Below are 12,783 nucleotides of genomic sequence, written 5' to 3' on the forward strand. Positions count from 1 at the left end.
GAGTTCGACCATGGCAAACTTTGCAAACACAAACCTGCGAAAAAGAAATACCATATCCGGTGTATTGTCCTGTGAAACGCCCTATCAGAAGTTCACCTGCCTTATCAAAAAAAGTGATTTTAAAGTAAAACGAATGCACATTCACCTGAGGATAAAAAGGTACAACCGTTTATAGACCATAAATTCTTGGTTATTTCCAGCAAAAAGTTCAACTTTACGGTAGATTAAATGTTTCATATGCCGAAATAGCTCAGTTGGGAGAGCGTTAGACTGAAGATCTAAAGGTCCCTGGTTCAAACCCCGGCGAACTTCCACGAGTTCGGTGAATTGTCCCGGGTTTCGGCAATTATTTTATCAATGATTGAACAATCGAACAATACAGTTTGAATTGCGTGGACAGAAACAACTTAACACAAATACGGTATCCCGTATTCTGTCTGATTCAAACGCTGTATCCAGAGTTCGACCAAGGCAAACTATGCAAAAACACACATGCGTAAAAGAAATACCATATCCGGTGTATTGTCCTGTGAAAACGCCCTGTCAGAAGTTCGCCTGCCTTATCAAAAAGGGTGATTTTAAAATAAAACGAATGCACATTCACCTGAGGATAAAAAGGTACAACCGTTTATAGACCATAAATTCTTGGTTATTTCCAGCAAAAAGTTCAACTTTACGGTAGATTAAATGTTTCATATGCCGAAATAGCTCAGTTGGGAGAGCGTTAGACTGAAGATCTAAAGGTCCCTGGTTCAAACCCCGGCGAACTTCCACGAGTTCGGTGAATTGTCCCGGGTTTCGGCAATTCTTTTATCAATGATTGAACAATCTAACAATACAGTTTGAATTGCGTGGACAGAAACCACTTAACACAAATACGGTATGCGTATTCTGTCTGATTCAAACGCAGTATCCAGAGTTCGACCATAGCAAACTTTGCAAACACAAACCTGCGAAAGAGAAATACCATATACGGTGTATTGTCCTGTGAAACGCCCTATCAGAAGTTCACCTGCCTTATTAAAAGAGGGTGATTTTAAAGTAAAACGAATGCACATTCACCAGCGGATAATAAGGTACAACCGTTTATAAACCATAAATTCTTGGTTATTTTCAGCAAAAAGTTCAATTTTTCGGTAGATTAAAAGTTTCATATGCCGAAATAGCTCAGTTGGGAGAGCGTTAGACTAAGATCTAAAGGTCCCTTGTTCAAACCCCGTCGAACTTCCAAGAGTTCGGTGAATTTTCCCGGGTTTCAGTAATTATTTTATCAATGATTGAACAATCGAACAATACAGTTTGAATTGCGTGTACAGAAACAACTTAACACAAATACGGTATCCCGTATTCTGTCTGATTCAAACGCTGCATCCAGAGTTCGACCAAGGCAAACTTTGCAAAAACACACATGCGTAAAAGAAATACCATATCCGGTGTATTGTCCTGTGAAAACGCCCTGTCAGAAGTTCGCCTGCCTTATCAAAAAGGGTGATTTTAAAATAAAACGAATGCACATTCACCTGAGGATAAAAAGGTACAACCGTTTATAGACCATAAATTCTTGGTTATTTCCAGCAAAAAGTTCAACTTTACGGTAGATTAAATGTTTCATATGCCGAAATAGCTCAGTTGGGAGAGCGTTATACTGAAGATCTATAGGTCCCTGGTTCAAACCCCGGTGAACTTCCACGAGTTCGGTGAATTGTCCCGGGTTTCGGCAATTATTTTATCAATGATTGAACAATCGAACAATACAGTTTGAATTGCGTGGACAGAAACCACTTAACACAAATACGGTATGCCGTATTCTGTCTGATTCAAACGCAGTATCCAGAGTTCGACCATGGCAAACTTTGCAAACACAAACCTGCGAAAAACAAATACCATATCCGGTGTATTGTCCTGTGAAACGCCCTATCAGAAGTTCACCTGCCTTATCAAAAAGGGTGATTTTAAAGTAAAACGAATGCACATTCATCTGAGGATAAAAAGGTACAACCATTTATAGACCATAAATTCTTGGTTATTTCCTGCAAAAAGTTCAACTTTACGGTAGATTAAATGTTTCATATGCCGAAATAGCTCAGTTGGGAGAGCGTTATACTGAAGATCTAAAGGTCCCTGGTTCAAACCCCGGTGAACTTCCACGAGTTCGGTGAATTGTCCCGGGTTTCGGCAATTATTTTATCAATGATTGAACAATCGAACAATACAGTTTGAATTGCGTGGACAGAAACCACTTAACACAAATACGGTATGCCGTATTCTGTCTGATTCAAACGCAGTATCCAGAGTTCGACCATGGCAAACTTTGCAAACACAAACCTGCGAAAAAGAAATACCATATCCGGTGTATTGTCCTGTGAAACGCCCTATCAGAAGTTCACCTGCCTTATCAAAAAGGGTGATTTTAAAGTAAAACGAATGCACATTCATCTGAGGATAAAAAGGTACAACCATTTATAGACCATAAATTCTTGGTTATTTCCTGCAAAAAGTTCAACTTTACGGTAGATTAAATGTTTCATATGCCGAAATAGCTCAGTTGGGAGAGCGTTAGACTGAAGATCTAAACGTCCCTGGTTCAAACCCCGCGAACTTCCACGAGTTCGGTGAATTGTCCCGGGTTTCGGCAATTATTTTATCAATGATTGAACAATCTAACAATACAGTTTGAATTGCGTGGACAGAAACCACTTAACACAAATACGGTATGCGTATTCTGTCTGATTCAAACGCAGTATCCAGAGATCGACCATAGCAAACTTTGCAAACACAAACCTGCGAAAAAGAAATACCATATCCGGTGTATTGTCCTGTGAAACGCCCTATCAGAAGTTCACCTGCCTTATCAAAAAGGGTGATTTTAAAGTTAAACGAATGCACATTCACCCGAGGATAAAAAGGTACAACCGTTTATAGACCATAGATTCTTGGTTATTTCCAGCAAAAAGTTCAATTTTACGGTAGATTAAAAGTTTCATATGCCGAAATAGCTCAGTTGGGAGAGCGTTAGACTGAAGATCTAAAGGTCCCTCGTTCAAACCCCGGCGAACTTCCACGAGTTTGGTGAATTGTCCCGGGTTTCGGCAATTATTTTATCAATGATTGAACAATCGAACAATACAGTTTGAATTGCGTGGACAGAAACCACTTAACACAAATACGGTATGCCGTATTCTGTCTGATTCAAACGCAGTATCCAGAGTTCGACCATGGCAAACTTTGCAAACACAAACCTGCGAAAAAGAAATACCATATCCGGTGTATTGTCCTGTGAAACGCCCTATCAGAAGTTCACCTGCCTTATCGAAAAGGGTGATTTTAAAGTAAAACGAATGCACATTCACCCGAGGATAAAAAGGTACAACCGTTTATAAACCATAAATTCTTGTTTATTTCCAGCAAAAAGTTCAATTTTACGGTAGATTAAAAGTTTCATATGCCGAAATAGCTCAGTTGGGAGAGCGTTAGACTGAAGATCTAAAGGTCCCTTGTTCAAACCCCGGCGAACTTCCACGAGTTCGGTGAATTGTCCCGGGTTTCGGCAATTATTTTATCATTGACTGAACAATCGAACAATACAGTTTGAATTGCGTGTACAGAAACAACTTAACACAAATACGGTATCCCGTATTCTGTCTGATTCAAACGCTCTCTATAAAGTTCGACCATTGCAAACTTTGCAACTGCAAACATGCGTAACAGAAATAACATATCCGATGTATTGTCCTGTGAAAACGCCCTATCAAGAGTGATTTTAAAGTAAAACGAATGCACATTCACCCGAGGATAAAAAAGTACAACCGTTTATATACCATAAATGCTTGGTTATTTCCAGCAAAAAGTTCAAATTTACGGTAGATTATATGATTCATATGCCGAAATAGCTCAGTTGGGAGAGCGTTAGACTGAAGATCTAAAGGTCCCTGGTTCAAACCCCGGCGAACTTCCACGAGTTCGGTGAATTGTCCCGGGTTTCGGCAATTATTTTATCATTGACTGAACAATCGAACAATACAGTTTGAATTGCGTGGACAGAAACCACTTAACACAAATACGGTATGCCGTATTCTGTCTGATTCAAACGCAGTATCCAGAGTTCGACCATGGCAAACTTTGCAAACACAAACCTGCGAAAAAGAAATACCATATCCGGTGTATTGTCCTGTGAAACGCCCTATCAGAAGTTCACCTGCCTTATCAAAAAAAGTGATTTTAAAGTAAAACGAATGCACATTCACCTGAGGATAAAAAGGTACAACCGTTTATAGACCATAAATTCTTGGTTATTTCCAGCAAAAAGTTCAACTTTACGGTAGATTAAATGTTTCATATGCCGAAATAGCTCAGTTGGGAGAGCGTTAGACTGAAGATCTAAAGGTCCCTGGTTCAAACCCCGGCGAACTTCCACGAGTTCGGTGAATTGTCCCGGGTTTCGGCAATTATTTTATCAATGATTGAACAATCGAACAATACAGTTTGAATTGCGTGTACAGAAACAACTTAACACAAATACGGTATCCCGTATTCTGTCTGATTCAAACGCTGTATCCAGAGTTCGACCAAGGCAAACTATGCAAAAACACACATGCGTAAAAGAAATACCATATCCGGTGTATTGTCCTGTGAAACGCCCTGTCAGAAGTTCACCTGCCTTATCAAAAAAAGTGATTTTAAAGTAAAACGAATGCACATTCACCTGAGGATAAAAAGGTACAACCGTTTATAGACCATAAATTCTTGGTTATTTCCAGCAAAAAGTTCAACTTTACGGTAGATTAAATGTTTCATATGCCGAAATAGCTCAGTTGGGAGAGCGTTAGACTGAAGATCTAAAGGTCCCTGGTTCAAACCCCGGCGAACTTCCACGAGTTCGGTGAATTGTCCCGGGTTTCGGCAATTATTTTATCAATGATTGAACAATCTAACAATACAGTTTGAATTGCGTGGACAGAAACCACTTAACACAAATACGGTATGCGTATTCTGTCTGATTCAAACGCAGTATCCAGAGTTCGACCATAGCAAACTTTGCAAACACAAACCTGCGAAAGAGAAATACCATATACGGTGTATTGTCCTGTGAAACGCCCTATCAGAAGTTCACCTGCCTTATTAAAAGAGGGTGATTTTAAAGTAAAACGAATGCACATTCACCAGCGGATAATAAGGTACAACCGTTTATAAACCATAAATTCTTGGTTATTTTCAGCAAAAAGTTCAATTTTTCGGTAGATTAAAAGTTTCATATGCCGAAATAGCTCAGTTGGGAGAGCGTTAGACTAAGATCTAAAGGTCCCTTGTTCAAACCCCGTCGAACTTCCAAGAGTTCGGTGAATTTTCCCGGGTTTCAGTAATTATTTTATCAATGATTGAACAATCGAACAATACAGTTTGAATTGCGTGTACAGAAACAACATAACACAAATACGGTATCCCGTATTCTGTCTGATTCAAACGCTGCATCCAGAGTTCGACCAAGGCAAACTTTGCAAAAACACACATGCGTAAAAGAAATACCATATCCGGTGTATTGTCCTGTGAAAACGCCCTGTCAGAAGTTCGCCTGCCTTATCAAAAAGGGTGATTTTAAAATAAAACGAATGCACATTCACCTGAGGATAAAAAGGTACAACCGTTTATAGACCATAAATTCTTGGTTATTTCCAGCAAAAAGTTCAACTTTACGGTAGATTAAATGTTTCATATGCCGAAATAGCTCAGTTGGGAGAGCGTTATACTGAAGATCTATAGGTCCCTGGTTCAAACCCCGGTGAACTTCCACGAGTTCGGTGAATTGTCCCGGGTTTCGGCAATTATTTTATCAATGATTGAACAATCGAACAATACAGTTTGAATTGCGTGGACAGAAACCACTTAACACAAATATGGTATGCCCTATTCTGTCTGATTCAAACGCAGTATCCAGAGTTCGACCATGGCAAACTTTGCAAACACAAACATGCGAAAAAGAAATACCATATCCGGTGTATTGTCCTGTGAAACGCCCTATCAGAAGTTCACCTGCCTTATCAAAAAGGGTGATTTTAAAGTAAAACGAATGCACATTCATCTGAGGATAAAAAGGTACAACCATTTATAGACCATAAATTCTTGGTTATTTCCTGCAAAAAGTTCAACTTTACGGTAGATTAAATGTTTCATATGCCGAAATAGCTCAGTTGGGAGAGCGTTATACTGAAGATCTAAAGGTCCCTGGTTCAAACCCCGGTGAACTTCCACGAGTTCGGTGAATTGTCCCGGGTTTCGGCAATTATTTTATCAATGATTGAACAATCGAACAATACAGTTTGAATTGCGTGGACAGAAACCACTTAACACAAATACGGTATGCCGTATTCTGTCTGATTCAAACGCAGTATCCAGAGTTCGACCATGGCAAACTTTGCAAACACAAACCTGCGAAAAAGAAATACCATATCCGGTGTATTGTCCTGTGAAACGCCCTATCAGAAGTTCACCTGCCTTATCAAAAAGGGTGATTTTAAAGTAAAACGAATGCACATTCATCTGAGGATAAAAAGGTACAACCATTTATAGACCATAAATTCTTGGTTATTTCCTGCAAAAAGTTCAACTTTACGGTAGATTAAATGTTTCATATGCCGAAATAGCTCAGTTGGGAGAGCGTTAGACTGAAGATCTAAACGTCCCTGGTTCAAACCCCGGCGAACTTCCACGAGTTCGGTGAATTGTCCCGGGTTTCGGCAATTATTTTATCAATGATTGAACAATCTAACAATACAGTTTGAATTGCGTGGACAGAAACCACTTAACACAAATACGGTATGCGTATTCTGTCTGATTCAAACGCAGTATCCAGAGTTCGACCATAGCAAACTTTGCAAACACAAACCTGCGAAAAAGAAATACCATATCCGGTGTATTGTCCTGTGAAACGCCCTATCAGAAGTTCACCTGCCTTATCAAAAAGGGTGATTTTAAAGTTAAACGAATGCACATTCACCCGAGGATAAAAAGGTACAACCGTTTATAGACCATAGATTCTTGGTTATTTCCAGCAAAAAGTTCAATTTTACGGTAGATTAAAAGTTTCATATGCCGAAATAGCTCAGTTGGGAGAGCGTTAGACTGAAGATCTAAAGGTCCCTCGTTCAAACCCCGGCGAACTTCCACGAGTTTGGTGAATTGTCCCGGGTTTCGGCAATTATTTTATCAATGATTGAACAATCGAACAATACAGTTTGAATTGCGTGGACAGAAACCACTTAACACAAATACGGTATGCCGTATTCTGTCTGATTCAAACGCAGTATCCAGAGTTCGACCATGGCAAACTTTGCAAACACAAACCTGCGAAAAAGAAATACCATATCCGGTGTATTGTCCTGTGAAACGCCCTATCAGAAGTTCACCTGCCTTATCGAAAAGGGTGATTTTAAAGTAAAACGAATGCACATTCACCCGAGGATAAAAAGGTACAACCGTTTATAAACCATAAATTCTTGTTTATTTCCAGCAAAAAGTTCAATTTTACGGTAGATTAAAAGTTTCATATGCCGAAATAGCTCAGTTGGGAGAGCGTTAGACTGAAGATCTAAAGGTCCCTGGTTCAAACCCCGGCGAACTTCCACGAGTTTGGTGCATTGTCCCGGGTTTCGGCAATTTTTTTATGAATGATTGAACAATCGAACAATACAGTTTGAATTGCGTGTACAGAAACAACTTAACACAAATACGGTATCCCGTATTCTGTCTGATTCAAACGCTCTCTATAAAGTTCGACCATTGCAAACTTTGCAACTGCAAACATGCGTAACAGAAATAACATATCCGGTGTATTGTCCTGTGAAAACGCCCTATCAGAAGTTCGCCTGCCATATCAAAAAGGGTGATTTTAAAGTAAAACGAATGCACATTCACCCGAGGATAAAAAGGTACAACCGTTTATAAACCATAAATTCTTGGTTATTTCCAGCAAAAAGTTCAATTTTACGGTAGATTAGAAGTTTCATATGCCGAAATAGCTCAGTTGGGAGAGCGTTAGACTGAAGATCTAAAGGTCACTGGTTCAAACCCCGGCGAACTTCCACGAGTTCGGTGAATTGTTCCGGGTTTCGGCAATTATTTTATCAATGATTGAACAATCGAACAATACAGTTTGAATTGCGCGAACAGAAACCACTTAACACAAATACGGTATGCCGTATTCTGTCTGATTCAAACGCAGTATCCAGAGTTCGACCATGGCAAACTTTGCAAACACAAACCTGCGAAAAAGAAATACCATATCCGGTGTATTGTCCTGTGAAACGCCCTATCAGAAGTTCACCTGCCTTATCGAAAAGGGTGATTTTAAAGTAAAACGAATGCACATTCACCCGAGGATAAAAAGGTACAACCGTTTATAAACCATAAATTCTTGTTTATTTCCAGCAAAAAGTTCAATTTTACGGTAGATTAAAAGTTTCATATGCCGAAATAGCTCAGTTGGGAGAGCGTTAGACTGAAGATCTAAAGGTCCCTGGTTCAAACCCCGGCGAACTTCCACGAGTTTGGTGCATTGTCCCGGGTTTCGGCAATTTTTTTATGAATGATTGAACAATCGAACAATACAGTTTGAATTGCGTGTACAGAAACAACTTAACACAAATACGGTATCCCGTATTCTGTCTGATTCAAACGCTCTCTATAAAGTTCGACCATTGCAAACTTTGCAACTGCAAACATGCGTAACAGAAATAACATATCCGGTGTATTGTCCTGTGAAAACGCCCTATCAGAAGTTCGCCTGCCATATCAAAAAGGGTGATTTTAAAGTAAAACGAATGCACATTCACCCGAGGATAAAAAGGTACAACCGTTTATAAACCATAAATTCTTGGTTATTTCCAGCAAAAAGTTCAATTTTACGGTAGATTAGAAGTTTCATATGCCGAAATAGCTCAGTTGGGAGAGCGTTAGACTGAAGATCTAAAGGTCCCTGGTTCAAACCCCGGCGAACTTCCACGAGTTCGGTGAATTGTTCCGGGTTTCGGCAATTATTTTATCAATGATTGAACAATCGAACAATACAGTTTGAATTGCGCGAACAGAAACCACTTAACACAAATACGGTATCCCGTATTCTGTCTGATTCAAACGCCTGTATCGAGAGATCGACCATGGCAAACTTCGCAAACACAAACCTGCGAAAAAGAAATACCATATCCGGTGAATTGTCATGTGAAAACTACCTATCAGGAGTTCGCTTGACTTATCAAAAAGGGTGATTTTAAAGTAAAACGAATGCACATTCACCCGAGGATAAAAAGGTACAACCGTTTATAAACCATAAATTCTTGGTTATTTCCAGCAAAAAGTTCAATTTTACGGTAGATTAAAATTTTCATATGCCGAAATAGCTCAGTTGGGAGAGCGTTAGACTGAAGATCTAAAGGTCCTGGTTCAAACCCCGGCGAACTTCCACGAGTTCGGTGAATTGTCCCGGGTTTCGGCAATTATTTTATCAATGATTGAACAATCGAACAATACAGTTTGAATTGCGTGTACAGAAACAACTTAACACAAATACGGTATCCCGTATTCTGTCTGATTCAAACGCTGTATCCAGAGTTCGACCATTGCAAACTTTGCAAACGCAAACCTGCGTAACAGAAATAACATATCCGGTGTATTGTCCTGTGAAACGCCCTATCAGAAGTTCACCTGCCTTATCAAAAAGGGTGATTTTAAAGTAAAACGAATGCACATTCACCCGAGGATAAAAAGGTACAACCGTTTATAAACCATAAATTCTTGTTTATTTCCAGCAAAAAGTTCAATTTTACGGTAGATTAAAAGATTCATATGCCGCAATAGCTCAGTTGTTAGAGCGTTAGACTGAAGATCTAAAGGTTCCTGTTTCAAACCCCGGCAAACTTCCACGAGTTCGGTGAAGTGTCCCGGGTTTCGGCAATTATTTTATCAATGATTGAACAATCGAACAATACAGTTTGAATTGCGTGTACAGAAACAACTTAACACAAATACGGTATCCCGTATTCTGTCTGATTCAAACGCTGTATCCAGAGGTCGACCATTGCAAACTTTGCAACTGCAAACCTGCGTAACAGAAATAACATATCCGATGTATTGTCCTGTGAAAACGCCCTCTCAGAAGTTCGCCTGCCTTATCAAAAAGGGTGATTTTAAAGTAAAACGAATGCACATTCACCAGCGGATAAAAAGGTACAACCGTTTATAAACCATAAATTCTTGGTTATTTTCAGCAAAAAGTTCAATTTTTCGGTAGATTAAGAGTTTCATATGCCGAAATAGCTCAGTTGGGAGAGCGTTAGACTGAAGATCTAAAGGTCCCTTGTTCAAACCACGGCGAACTTCCAAGAGTTCGGTGAATTGTCCCGGGTTTCGGTAATTATTTTATCAATGATTGAACAATCGAACAATACAGTTTGAATTGCGTGTACAGAAACAACTTAACACAAATACGGTATCCCGTATTCTGTCTGATTCAAACGCAGTATCCAGAGTTCGACCAAGGCAAACTTTGCAAAAACACACATGCGTAAAAGAAATACCATATCCGGTGTATTGTCCTGTGAAAACGCCCTGTCAGAAGTTCGCCTGCCTTATCAAAAAGGGTGATTTTAAAATAAAACGAATGCACATTCACCTGAGGATAAAAAGGTACAACCGTTTATAGACCATAAATTCTTGGTTATTTCCAGCAAAAAGTTCAACTTTACGGTAGATTAAATGTTTCATATGCCGAAATAGCTCAGTTGGGAGAGCGTTATACTGAAGATCTAAAGGTCCCTGGTTCAAACCCCGGTGAACTTCCACGAGTTCGGTGAATTGTCCCGGGTTTCGGCAATTATTTTATCAATGATTGAACAATCGAACAATACAGTTTGAATTGCGTGGACAGAAACCACTTAACACAAATACGGTATGCCGTATTCTGTCTGATTCAAACGCAGTATCCAGAGTTCGACCATGGCAAACTTTGCAAACACAAACCTGCGAAAAAGAAATACCATATCCGGTGTATTGTCCTGTGAAACGCCCTATCAGAAGTTCACCTGCATTATCAAAAAGGGTGATTTTAATGTAAAACGAATGCACATTCACCCGAGGATTGAAAGGTACAACCGTTTATAAACCATAAATTCTTGGTTATTTCCTGCAAAAGTTCAATTTTTCGGTAGATTAAAAGTTTCATATGCCGAAATAGCTCAGTTGGGAGAGCGTTAGACTGAAGATCTAAAGGTCACTGGTTCAAACCCCGGCGAACTTCCACGAGTTTGGTGCATTGTCCCGGGTTTCGGTAATTATTTTATCAATGATTGAACAATCGAACAATACAGTTTGAATTGCGTGTACAGAAACAACTTAACACAAATACGGTATCCCGTATTCTGTCTGATTCAAACGCTGTATCCAGAGGTCGACCATTGCAAACTTTGCAACTGCAAACCTGCGTAACAGAAATAACATATCCGGTGTATTGTCCTGTTAAAACGCCCTATCAGAAGTTCGCCTGCCATATCAAAAAGGGTGATTTTAAAGTAAAACGAATGCACATTCACCCGAGGATAAAAAGGTACAACCGTTTATAAACCATAAATTCTTGGTTATTTCCAGCAAAAAGTTCAATTTTACGGTAGATTAAAAGTTTCATATGCCGAAATAGCTCAGTTGGGAGAGCGTTAGACTGAAGATCTAAAGGTCCCTGGTTCAAACCCCGGCGAACTTCCACGAGTTCGGTGAATTGTTCCGGGTTTCGGCAATTATTTTATCAATGATTGAGCAATCGAACAATACAGTTTGAATTGCGTGTACAGAAACAACTTAACACAAATACGGTATGCCGTATTCTGTCTGATTCAAACGCAGTATCCAGAGTTCGACCATGGCAAACTTTGCAAACACAAACCTGCGAAAAAGGAATACCATATCCGGTGTATTGTCCTGTGAAACGCCCTATCAGAAGTTCACCTGCCTTATCAAAAAGGGTGATTTTAAAATAAAACGAATGCACATTCACCCGAGGATAAAAAGGTACAACCGTTTATAGACCATAAATTCTTGGTTATTTCCAGCAAAAAGTTCAACTTTACGGTAGACTAAATGCTTCATATGCCGAAATAGCTCAGTTGGGAGAGCGTTAGACTGAAGATCTAAAGGTCGCTGGTTCAAACCCCGGTGAACTTCCACGAGTTCGGTGAATTGTCCCGGGTTTCGGCAATTATTTTATCAATGATTGAACAATCGAACAATACAGTTTGAATTGCGTGGACAGAAACCACTTAACACAAATACGGTATGCCGTATTCTGTCTGATTCAAACGCAGTATCCAGAGTTCGACCATGGCAAACTTTGCAAACACAAACCTGCGAAAAAGAAATACCATATCCGGTGTATTGTCCTGTGAAACGCCCTATCAGATGTTCACCTGTCTTATCAAAAAGGGTGATTTTAAAGTAAAACGAATGCACATTCACCTGAGGATAAAAAGGTACAACCGTTTATAGACCATAAATTCTTGGTTATTTCCTGCAAAAAGTTCAACTTTACGGTAGATTAAATGTTTCATATGCCGAAATAGCTCAGTTGGGAGAGCGTTAGACTGAAGATCTAAAGGTCCCTGGTTCAAACCCCGGCGAACTTCCACGAGTTTGGTGCATTGTCCCGGGTTTCGGCAATTTTTTATGAATGATTGAACAATCGAACAATACAGTTTGAATTGCGTGGACAGAAACCACTTAACACAAATACGGTATGCCGTATTCTGT

At 39.6% G+C, this 12,783-nt stretch overlaps 13 non-coding genes across 13 annotated transcripts; all 13 read left to right on the forward strand.

Annotated features, from left to right (window-relative positions):
* Positions 1 to 239: 239 nt before the first annotated feature.
* On the forward strand, positions 240 to 325 carry TRNAF-GAA (transfer RNA phenylalanine (anticodon GAA)). Its single transcript has one exon. It is a non-coding gene; the product is annotated as a tRNA-Phe (tRNA).
* Positions 326 to 698: 373 nt separating this feature from the next.
* TRNAF-GAA (transfer RNA phenylalanine (anticodon GAA)) lies at positions 699 to 784 on the forward strand. Its single transcript has one exon. It is a non-coding gene; the product is annotated as a tRNA-Phe (tRNA).
* A 3,096-nt stretch (positions 785 to 3,880) lies between these two features.
* Positions 3,881 to 3,966, forward strand: TRNAF-GAA (transfer RNA phenylalanine (anticodon GAA)). The gene has a single exon. It is a non-coding gene; the product is annotated as a tRNA-Phe (tRNA).
* A 372-nt stretch (positions 3,967 to 4,338) lies between these two features.
* On the forward strand, positions 4,339 to 4,424 carry TRNAF-GAA (transfer RNA phenylalanine (anticodon GAA)). Its single transcript has one exon. It is a non-coding gene; the product is annotated as a tRNA-Phe (tRNA).
* A 372-nt stretch (positions 4,425 to 4,796) lies between these two features.
* TRNAF-GAA (transfer RNA phenylalanine (anticodon GAA)) lies at positions 4,797 to 4,882 on the forward strand. The gene has a single exon. It is a non-coding gene; the product is annotated as a tRNA-Phe (tRNA).
* Positions 4,883 to 6,628: 1,746 nt separating this feature from the next.
* Positions 6,629 to 6,714, forward strand: TRNAF-GAA (transfer RNA phenylalanine (anticodon GAA)). Its single transcript has one exon. It is a non-coding gene; the product is annotated as a tRNA-Phe (tRNA).
* Positions 6,715 to 7,543: 829 nt separating this feature from the next.
* On the forward strand, positions 7,544 to 7,629 carry TRNAF-GAA (transfer RNA phenylalanine (anticodon GAA)). Its single transcript has one exon. It is a non-coding gene; the product is annotated as a tRNA-Phe (tRNA).
* An 831-nt stretch (positions 7,630 to 8,460) lies between these two features.
* Positions 8,461 to 8,546, forward strand: TRNAF-GAA (transfer RNA phenylalanine (anticodon GAA)). The gene has a single exon. It is a non-coding gene; the product is annotated as a tRNA-Phe (tRNA).
* A 373-nt stretch (positions 8,547 to 8,919) lies between these two features.
* On the forward strand, positions 8,920 to 9,005 carry TRNAF-GAA (transfer RNA phenylalanine (anticodon GAA)). Its single transcript has one exon. It is a non-coding gene; the product is annotated as a tRNA-Phe (tRNA).
* Positions 9,006 to 9,379: 374 nt separating this feature from the next.
* TRNAF-GAA (transfer RNA phenylalanine (anticodon GAA)) lies at positions 9,380 to 9,464 on the forward strand. The gene has a single exon. It is a non-coding gene; the product is annotated as a tRNA-Phe (tRNA).
* A 2,206-nt stretch (positions 9,465 to 11,670) lies between these two features.
* TRNAF-GAA (transfer RNA phenylalanine (anticodon GAA)) lies at positions 11,671 to 11,756 on the forward strand. The gene has a single exon. It is a non-coding gene; the product is annotated as a tRNA-Phe (tRNA).
* Positions 11,757 to 12,128: 372 nt separating this feature from the next.
* TRNAF-GAA (transfer RNA phenylalanine (anticodon GAA)) lies at positions 12,129 to 12,214 on the forward strand. Its single transcript has one exon. It is a non-coding gene; the product is annotated as a tRNA-Phe (tRNA).
* A 372-nt stretch (positions 12,215 to 12,586) lies between these two features.
* Positions 12,587 to 12,672, forward strand: TRNAF-GAA (transfer RNA phenylalanine (anticodon GAA)). The gene has a single exon. It is a non-coding gene; the product is annotated as a tRNA-Phe (tRNA).
* Positions 12,673 to 12,783: the final 111 nt, after the last annotated feature.

This window comes from Saccoglossus kowalevskii, chromosome 13, assembly GCF_978046115.1.
Source record: "Saccoglossus kowalevskii chromosome 13, keSacKowa6.1, whole genome shotgun sequence".
NCBI lineage: Eukaryota > Metazoa > Hemichordata > Enteropneusta > Harrimaniidae > Saccoglossus > Saccoglossus kowalevskii.